This window comes from Leptonotus elevatus, chromosome 3 (genome assembly GCF_054856555.1).
Source record: "Leptonotus elevatus isolate MCC_2025b chromosome 3, RoL_Lele_1.0, whole genome shotgun sequence".
Lineage (NCBI taxonomy): Eukaryota > Metazoa > Chordata > Actinopteri > Syngnathiformes > Syngnathidae > Leptonotus > Leptonotus elevatus.
The window spans coordinates 16120897-16128970 of NC_141241.1; positions in this window are offsets into that span (position 1 = coordinate 16120897).

An 8074-nucleotide genomic window follows, 5' to 3' on the forward strand; every position below is an offset into this window, starting at 1 on the left:
ACGATAATAAACTCATAATCTTATAACGTACAGCAAAAGAAAAGAAAAAACAATATGTTAAAACCATTTTGGGCACTTTCCCTTGTGCCAGTGATTCCTTTGTACCGTATGTACTGTATGAAAAAGGGCCTCCGCACCGTTCCATCGATGTATTGATGAATGCATTAAACAGCAGTGGTCTTAAGACAGAACCTTGAGGAACTCCTTTAAGAAAAGCAACAAAGTAGGTAGTACAACTGCATCCATTTCAGGACATTAACAGATACTTTAAAATGTGTCAATCAAAAATGCCTTGACAGCCTTTGGCACTATTAGTCGAACCAGGAAGTTAAGATGTTTCCTGATGCACAGTTCATTTGTATATAGTGCTATTATATAAAGCTTATATAAGATGGATGAAGAGTGCGTCCCAAGAGTGCATCCTCAGCTCATCTAATAGTAACGACCTGACACTATAACAGCTATTACAGTATGTATGAGCTGACCTTCACTATCCTTTCTTGATATTTGCTGAACATCATTTCAAGTCAACGCAAGCAGTTGTGTTGACGTGACGTCACTGAATAGACCGCATCAACATCGGAAATGACCTTTTCCTTGACCTTTTGACATTTGGATCCATGTCCACTTGATTTTGGCACCCTGGTGTGCAAAAAGGGGGACGAGTCAATAACTGCGAAAAGGACAACCTCATACCTCAGTTGTTTCACCTGTTTGATCCACATTTCCTGTCCAGCCAATCAGCACAGGCCCAGTGCCCCTGATCCAAATGCATGAGAAGTATATATATATATATATATATATATATATATATATATATATATATATATATATATATATATATATGTATTTATATACTTCTCATACTTTTCGTCCACATGATCATGACTTCTTTTTTTTTATCACTTTGAAAATCAAAGGAAATGAATTTCTTTTGTTATGCATTTGAACATGAACCAAGCCACTAATCGAATACGCATTGCCATTCTTGCCTGTGCTGAAAATATGATGAAGAGTTCTGATCAGCTCAAAGCGATAATAAGTCATCAGAATCGTTTTGTTTTGATTTCACCACTGTGTTCCTATTTCAGTAATACAGCTCGTCTGTTATGTCTGATCCTTTTAGTGCTAAATCACTTGAAACGAGCATTAGCGCAAATATAGCAATATAGCATTAGCACAAATGCTAGCGCTATAGCGACATGAGGTATTTTTTTTTCTTAGTTTCAATATGTTGTACGTGACCTTGAGTGTCTTGAAAGGCGCCTATAAATTAAATGAAGTATTATTATTGCAATACAGTCTATAGTATTATACTTTTAGTGCCATTTTGTTTGGTTGTGCCTTGGCTCAAAATCAGTTGGTATACGATTTGCATAACATATCTAATCGATTTTAGCATGTTAAACAGGAGGTGAAGAGTGTAAAAACAAATTTTCTCTGATTTAGTGGCACCTCTTGTGATTCTTGAAGGGAAAACTAGAGGCGTCTAATTGAGGTTTTATGTTCTTGTTGTTCAAGTCGATGAGACAGCAAGTATTTTTTTTCTACATCTTTTATAGCGGAGGCCATTATTTGGGGATTTGTGGGATAAAAGTGAGATCACATTGCAGTGGCTGACTTTTGGCATCTTTGTCATTAAAAAACATTCAACTCATTAAAGAGGCAAGCATGAATTGACCACAAACTATTAAGCAATAAAATGAAACATTTTGCTGGATGTGGATCAGTTATGCTTGTGGTTAAAAAAAATAAATTAAAAAAAGATACACAAAATAGGGGAAGGAAAAGTCTGGCCAAGTTCCACTGAATGGGACTTGTTGACAAGTACGAAAGAGGTCTTCACAACCTGGGAAGCCGTTCAAGCATTTATTAGGCCGCACTAGTACAATTACTAGCATATTATTTATTCCACTACTAATGTCACGTTTGGCCTATTAGTATGCAATTAAGCCTTACTGAGCTAAGAGTAGGGTCTAGTAGGCTACTAGTACCTTAAAAAAAAAAGCCTACTAGTTGGGCCTAGTAGTGTTAGTGTATATCACTTAAGTTTACTAGTAAAGTTTAATTGTGTACTAGTAGGACAAAAGTGGCGCAAGTTGTAGAAAAATGTGACCAGTAAGACAGTTGTTCTACTAGTGCACTGAATTGTCTTGTTTGTGACAAAGACAGCTTTTTGAAAAGTTTGTGTACAGTACTAGTGCATAAATGCTCAAGCAGCTTTCCAGCTTCATACGATATCCTTGATATGCAGCTTAACTCATTAACTGCCATTGACGCCTATAGACGTCAAAAATTCATTTGAACAATTTCTATCAGTTTAACATTTGTTTCCACTTTTGTTAACAAAGGTATGAAAACATAGAAGAAAATGAATTGCATATTTAGAACAGATGTAAAAAAAATTATTGATCATGAGTTAACTAGTGAAGTCATGCGATTAATTACAATTTAAAAAAATTAATCACCTGACGCTCCTAATTTTTAATAATCTTTTCTTTTCTTTTTTAAATTGTGAGTTAACTAGTAAAGTCATGTGATTAATTACAATTTTAAAAAATTAATAGTCTCCCGACGCCCCTAATTTTTAAATAATATTTTCTTTAAAAAAAAAAAGATTTAAAAAAGAAAAAAAAATATTAAAAATTAGGGGCGTCAGGCGATAAAAATTTGTTGCATGACTTCACTAGTTAACTCACGATTTTATATCAGTTCTGAATATACAATTAAAACAATTCTAGGTTTTCATACTCTTGTTAACAAAAGTGGAAAAATTGTTAAACTAATAGAAATAGTTCAAATGAATTTTTGACGTCTATAGCCGTCAATGGCAGTGAATGAGTTAAGGTCCAAGTAGGGGAGACCGGGGCTAGTTGTATCACGGGTAAGTTGTCACATTGCAATTTTCTCGTCCACCAGAGGACGCAACGAAAAAGTGTAATACTAGTTTTCTTCTTCAGGGTTTGTGTACTGTCTGAGATGAGAATAGCAAATTGTGAGCTGAGATGAGTGTCAGTGATCTGTTTTGCACAACCCAAAGTAAAAAAAAATCATACTTCATATATTTTGAAACAGGCGTCGTACACAGACAAATTCTAGCAGCAAATCATGTGGACTCGTTAGAGGAGAGATTCAGGCATATTGTCATCCCTCTGTCACTGCTCTGTTTTAAGATTTAATCTAGAGCAAGAATTAGCCAACATGGGGCCATATTTTGGAGCAACTTGTCTCAGTTATTTTGGGGTTTGTTGTCACATATGCAAAGAATGGGCCAATGAAAAATGCACCTCTGGCAACTCGGTTTACATATGCCAGCATTGCCCTTCACATGATGAGTCTGATGAGTGAGGAAATTAGTTTGCTAGGTTTTGTTTCATTGTTTAAAAATTGATTTTTCAGTTGTTGAATAGGAACTACAAAATGCCCACTTGTCAGGACTGGTTTAAGTTTCATGATGAACCATCCATCAATCCATTGACCGAAATGCTTTATTTTTTTTTAATTCAATGTAATCTCAAATTTCCAGGGAAGCAAAACAGGCATTTGAAGGCTGAGAGCTGTGACCTACATGCCAGCAGTTCCTACGACTTTAATCTAGTTCATAATATTTTATGTTTAACTCAATGACTATAGTACATTTTCAAGATCAATGACAATTTCTTTAACTGTTAAAAAAAACAAGCAGAAGATGGATAATTTTGTCCTTGTTTTATTTTATTAGTAGCAAAATCCAGTGTGACATCTTACCCCATATAGCGTGACAACATGTCACATGTTCACTCCCTCTATTCGATGGCTTATATCTCTGCACTGACACAAAGTACGAAAATGATACAAATACAAACAATATACCTAAGACTTTGGTCTTTCATCTGGTATACATTTTGTTTATATATGATGTATTGATTCCGAGAACTAGATAAAAGTATAAAAAGTGATACAACTAGCCATGGTCTCCCCTACTAGTAATTGTCAAAGTCCAAGTACTGGTAATTGTCCTTACTAGTAGGACAACTACGTGTTACTTGTGTGGCGTCGTTAAAATTTGCGTGCGACTAGTGAAAAAATTATTGTAGATAGCATCCAAGTGTCAACCAGCGCACAGTTTTGCCTCACAAGTGACACGTCTTACTAGTGTGCATAAATGTCATACACACAAAAACACACAAAAAAACAAATTGTCTAAGAATCACTGAATTAAATGTTCAAACTGTGCATAATGTTACAGGACAGTGGCTTATTTTATTTATTTTAATCCAGTTTAATAGATTGGTTTAGTACAGTCAGCAGGGGTTTTTTTTTTTTACTTTGCTGTACGCTAGCATTTGTGAGAACAAAAGGCGCACTCATGCTTCAAACAGCTTTCCATATGCAATTGGGCTGCTTTCACATAATTCCATCAATATTACTATAGCATACTGTTTGGGATATTACTTGTAACTATTCACCTGAGAGCAGCCTTGCTGTGTTACTCACAGCAAAGCGAGTGTATGTATTTTCTCCCCGAGATGTGCGATGTGTGGCCCCGTGAAGACGACAGAGCCCCCCACGTCAGCACCTCGATCTTCCGGCTGTTGGTGGCGGGGGAGGACACCTGCACGCTGGAGCCGGCGGCCTCTCGTCCTCCATCATCATCACTCACGGGTGGTCGGTAAGGTCACGCTGCCGGGCCGGCTCGCTGTGAAGCGTGACGGGGAACGACTCACTGCCGCTACACCTGCGAAGTTTAATGAGGCTCGTTCAAAAAGATCGCAATGCTGACTTTGGATCGGATTATTCATTTAACCGCTGTAGCTTTATTATCGTGCTTGTAGTTCTGAGAGTCTGTAATAATTTGTGGCTCTCATTTAATGCCTAAATTTGGAGGGTAAGCAGTTCTGAAAGTAAATAGATGGATGGATTGTTATGATAACCGCACTATTGGAAACAAGATGAAGTTCAGTTCTGCACGACTGTAAACTGCAATCAAAGCAATAAACAGGCCCATAGAGCACACATATTTGGGGGAAAGTGCTCAAGCAAGCAAGCAAAAAAATAAAAAATAAAAGAGGGCACAAATAAAAAAAATTTAAGTACATTATTTAAACAATTTTATATTATAGGATTACTATTATTATTATTAAAGTATTAATTTATAAAATTGTATATTATTATTATTATTATTATATTCATCACTCTTTTTTCTTTTCAAGTTATATTCCAAGTATTTTGCATGACTTTCACAGTAAAAGAGTACAGCACTATACTGTCAAATGCACTCGCATCAATTGACTATAATTTCACGTCTGTGATATTACAATGCATTGTAAAAGCACAACTGTATACTGTGACTTCACAGCTGCTACAGGCCTCGTGATATAACAGGATTTTTTTGATTGCAGAATGTTACTGTAAAATCACAGTTAAGTGCTGCAAAATGCAAGGATGCTGTAGTTTATACAGGTATTCATTGGGATCTTACAGGGGAACTTAATTTCCAAGAAATTACTGTAAAATAATACTGCTTAATTATTGTGAAATGCTGGTATTTTTTTTACAGTGTAGGCAGTGGTTATGCTTATTAGGAATGGGCAAATGAAGCTTCATGAAAAACTTGTGCTCTTAGTTTATAGATGTAGTAGAAATGCAATCACTTTCCATTGCACTACCTTTATCTTGAAACCAAGAGCACCATCTACAGAAGTAAAATATAATAAGCGCTTCATGAAGCACTTGTAATATTTTTTTACTCCTCTAGATGGCGCTCTTGGTTTAAAAAAAACCACGAAATAATTACTGGTACGTTTCATAGAGAAAACATGAAGTTTGTGCAGCACGATTCTGGGTGACCTTTGACTTTTACACGGGTCTGGACCGGAATCCATCGGGCAGCTGAAGGCACGTCGGCCATCGACAATGCCAGGTTGGCGGACGCCATTCACAGCGATGCCTCAGCGTGGGCATCAAGCAAGCTGTGGCTCATTATGACCTCCATCCCAAAGGGGGCGACTTCCAACCGGGATGCCACCTACATCTACCAGCACGCCTAGCAGAACGGACTCGATAAGACTGAACACCGGACCCATCAAAACGTTGACTACACCAGATGACATCTACACTAATCTCTCACTCACTCAACTACACGCTCACACTCACACAGTGGCACAAAAAAGTCAGGCTTCTGATAGAAAGAAAAACAATGTCCTGAAAAGCCTACTAGAACATTTATTTGGGGCAGAGATTAAAATGTGTGCTGTCTCCCGTTTAACATAAATTTGAATATGATTGATTCATTCTGGACACAACCTCATCCAAGTTATAAGAGGGTGTGCACACTTGTGCAGGCGCACTATTTACTGTTTTACATAACCTCTTAATTTAAAAAATATATATATTATAATAATGATGGGGGGAAGGGTCTTCTTTTTTTTATATCACAAAATCTGTCATTTCAACCTGGGTGTGTAGACTTTTTCTAGCCGCTACACTGTATATAATAAAGAATGAGTTTTTAGGCTTCTTACGAGAACAATACGGCAAGCTTGTTGTACTCTTTTTTTATTTCCCAAATGAAATATCTTCATGTGCTGGTGTCTATGTGCAAAGGCAAACGTCAGTGAGAGAGGAAGCGCCGTGTCGCATCCTCCTCTGTTGCTCTGTCATAACATTGTTTTTTCTTAATTGGTGCCGCCACCTCAAAAAGAGATTTGAGGAGCCTGGATGCGCTGAGCCCGTTCATCTTTGCTGCTGTTGACAGATTCTCCTTATGTGCGTTGGAGCAGATGAATTTAATTCTCTCCAGCTGAGCGCGAGTGGCTCGCCGATTCATGCTGTTTTGGTGCCTCTCGATACAAAAAAAAAAAAAGAAGGAAAAAAAAAAGCATCCACATGAAATGACGGCGAGCGTCACATTAAAGTATCTGTCAAGTTCAGCACTTAATTAGCAACATGTCCCTTTCCTTCCTGCGCTCGCACCGGCCGTCAGAGGCGAGCTGCCTCCAGGCAACGCAGTCACGTGACGACTTGAAAGAGGATGTGACAACGTGAACGTGTGACAGGTGTCAACAATTATGTCCAACGACGTGCATCTTGACGTTGTTATGAAAGCCATTCATATAGCTTATCAGCGCCCAAGCCAGCTGCGATCACTACTTTCAGCTGTGCTGCCTTGAGATATGAATTTACAGTAATACGTTCCATCACTCATGCACAATTCAAAACAAGTCAACTCTTTTTTTTCCCCCCAGTTAAAATGAATGACTAATGTCATTTATCCCTTCAAACCTACACCACTTAAGAACAGAAAAGAAAAAAAAGGCAGGCTGTTTTATTTTAAAGAGACACAGATTATCACTGTCTACATTTTGTTTCTGTATTTGTGTTGAAGTATCCATTGTTTATTATTATTGTATTTATTTATGTTGCATAGCTGCTACATGCTACTCGTAGGCCCTTACAGCATACTCTTGAGTTAGCATGAAGCTAGCAAATTGTATGTGGTTGTTATATTTAGTTTGAGAATGAGTTTACGTTGATGGTTGTGGTGGCCGTGGTAATAAACGGCTTGACGTTTCTTTTTCAAAGTTTTGTTCACTATCTGTCAAACTGCTGCTTGTTGAAGTGAGTTGAGTTACAGCCACTACCAATATTTGATTGTAGTAAAAACGACGACGACAACAACAAAAGGCCTGGCGTTGGCTTATATCTTTGGGTCTCTTGGTAAAAATAAATAAATAAAAACAGGATCTAAAACGCACTATAACCTTTACAGGGGAACTTAAAATGATCTCTAAAATTCTAAATTCATGTCTAACGGTTTTAAGGTATTTTATTGAAGGTCCAGACTCCAGAGGGAACTAATATGCAACAATAATGCATTATTGTGGAATTTCTACGCCACCTAGTGGATGATCTTTCTCTTGGTTTAAATATTTACACTATTACATGCCTGTGTGCCTTTTCCCTCTCCCAGGACGTCTTTTTGTGCCATGACAAATGACGGACAGCATGTGGAAATCACAAGTTAACGTGTTTGTGCACTGTCAAGAGCCAGCAGCACAATGAGGCACCTCAATCTGCTCGACGGACTGGCGTT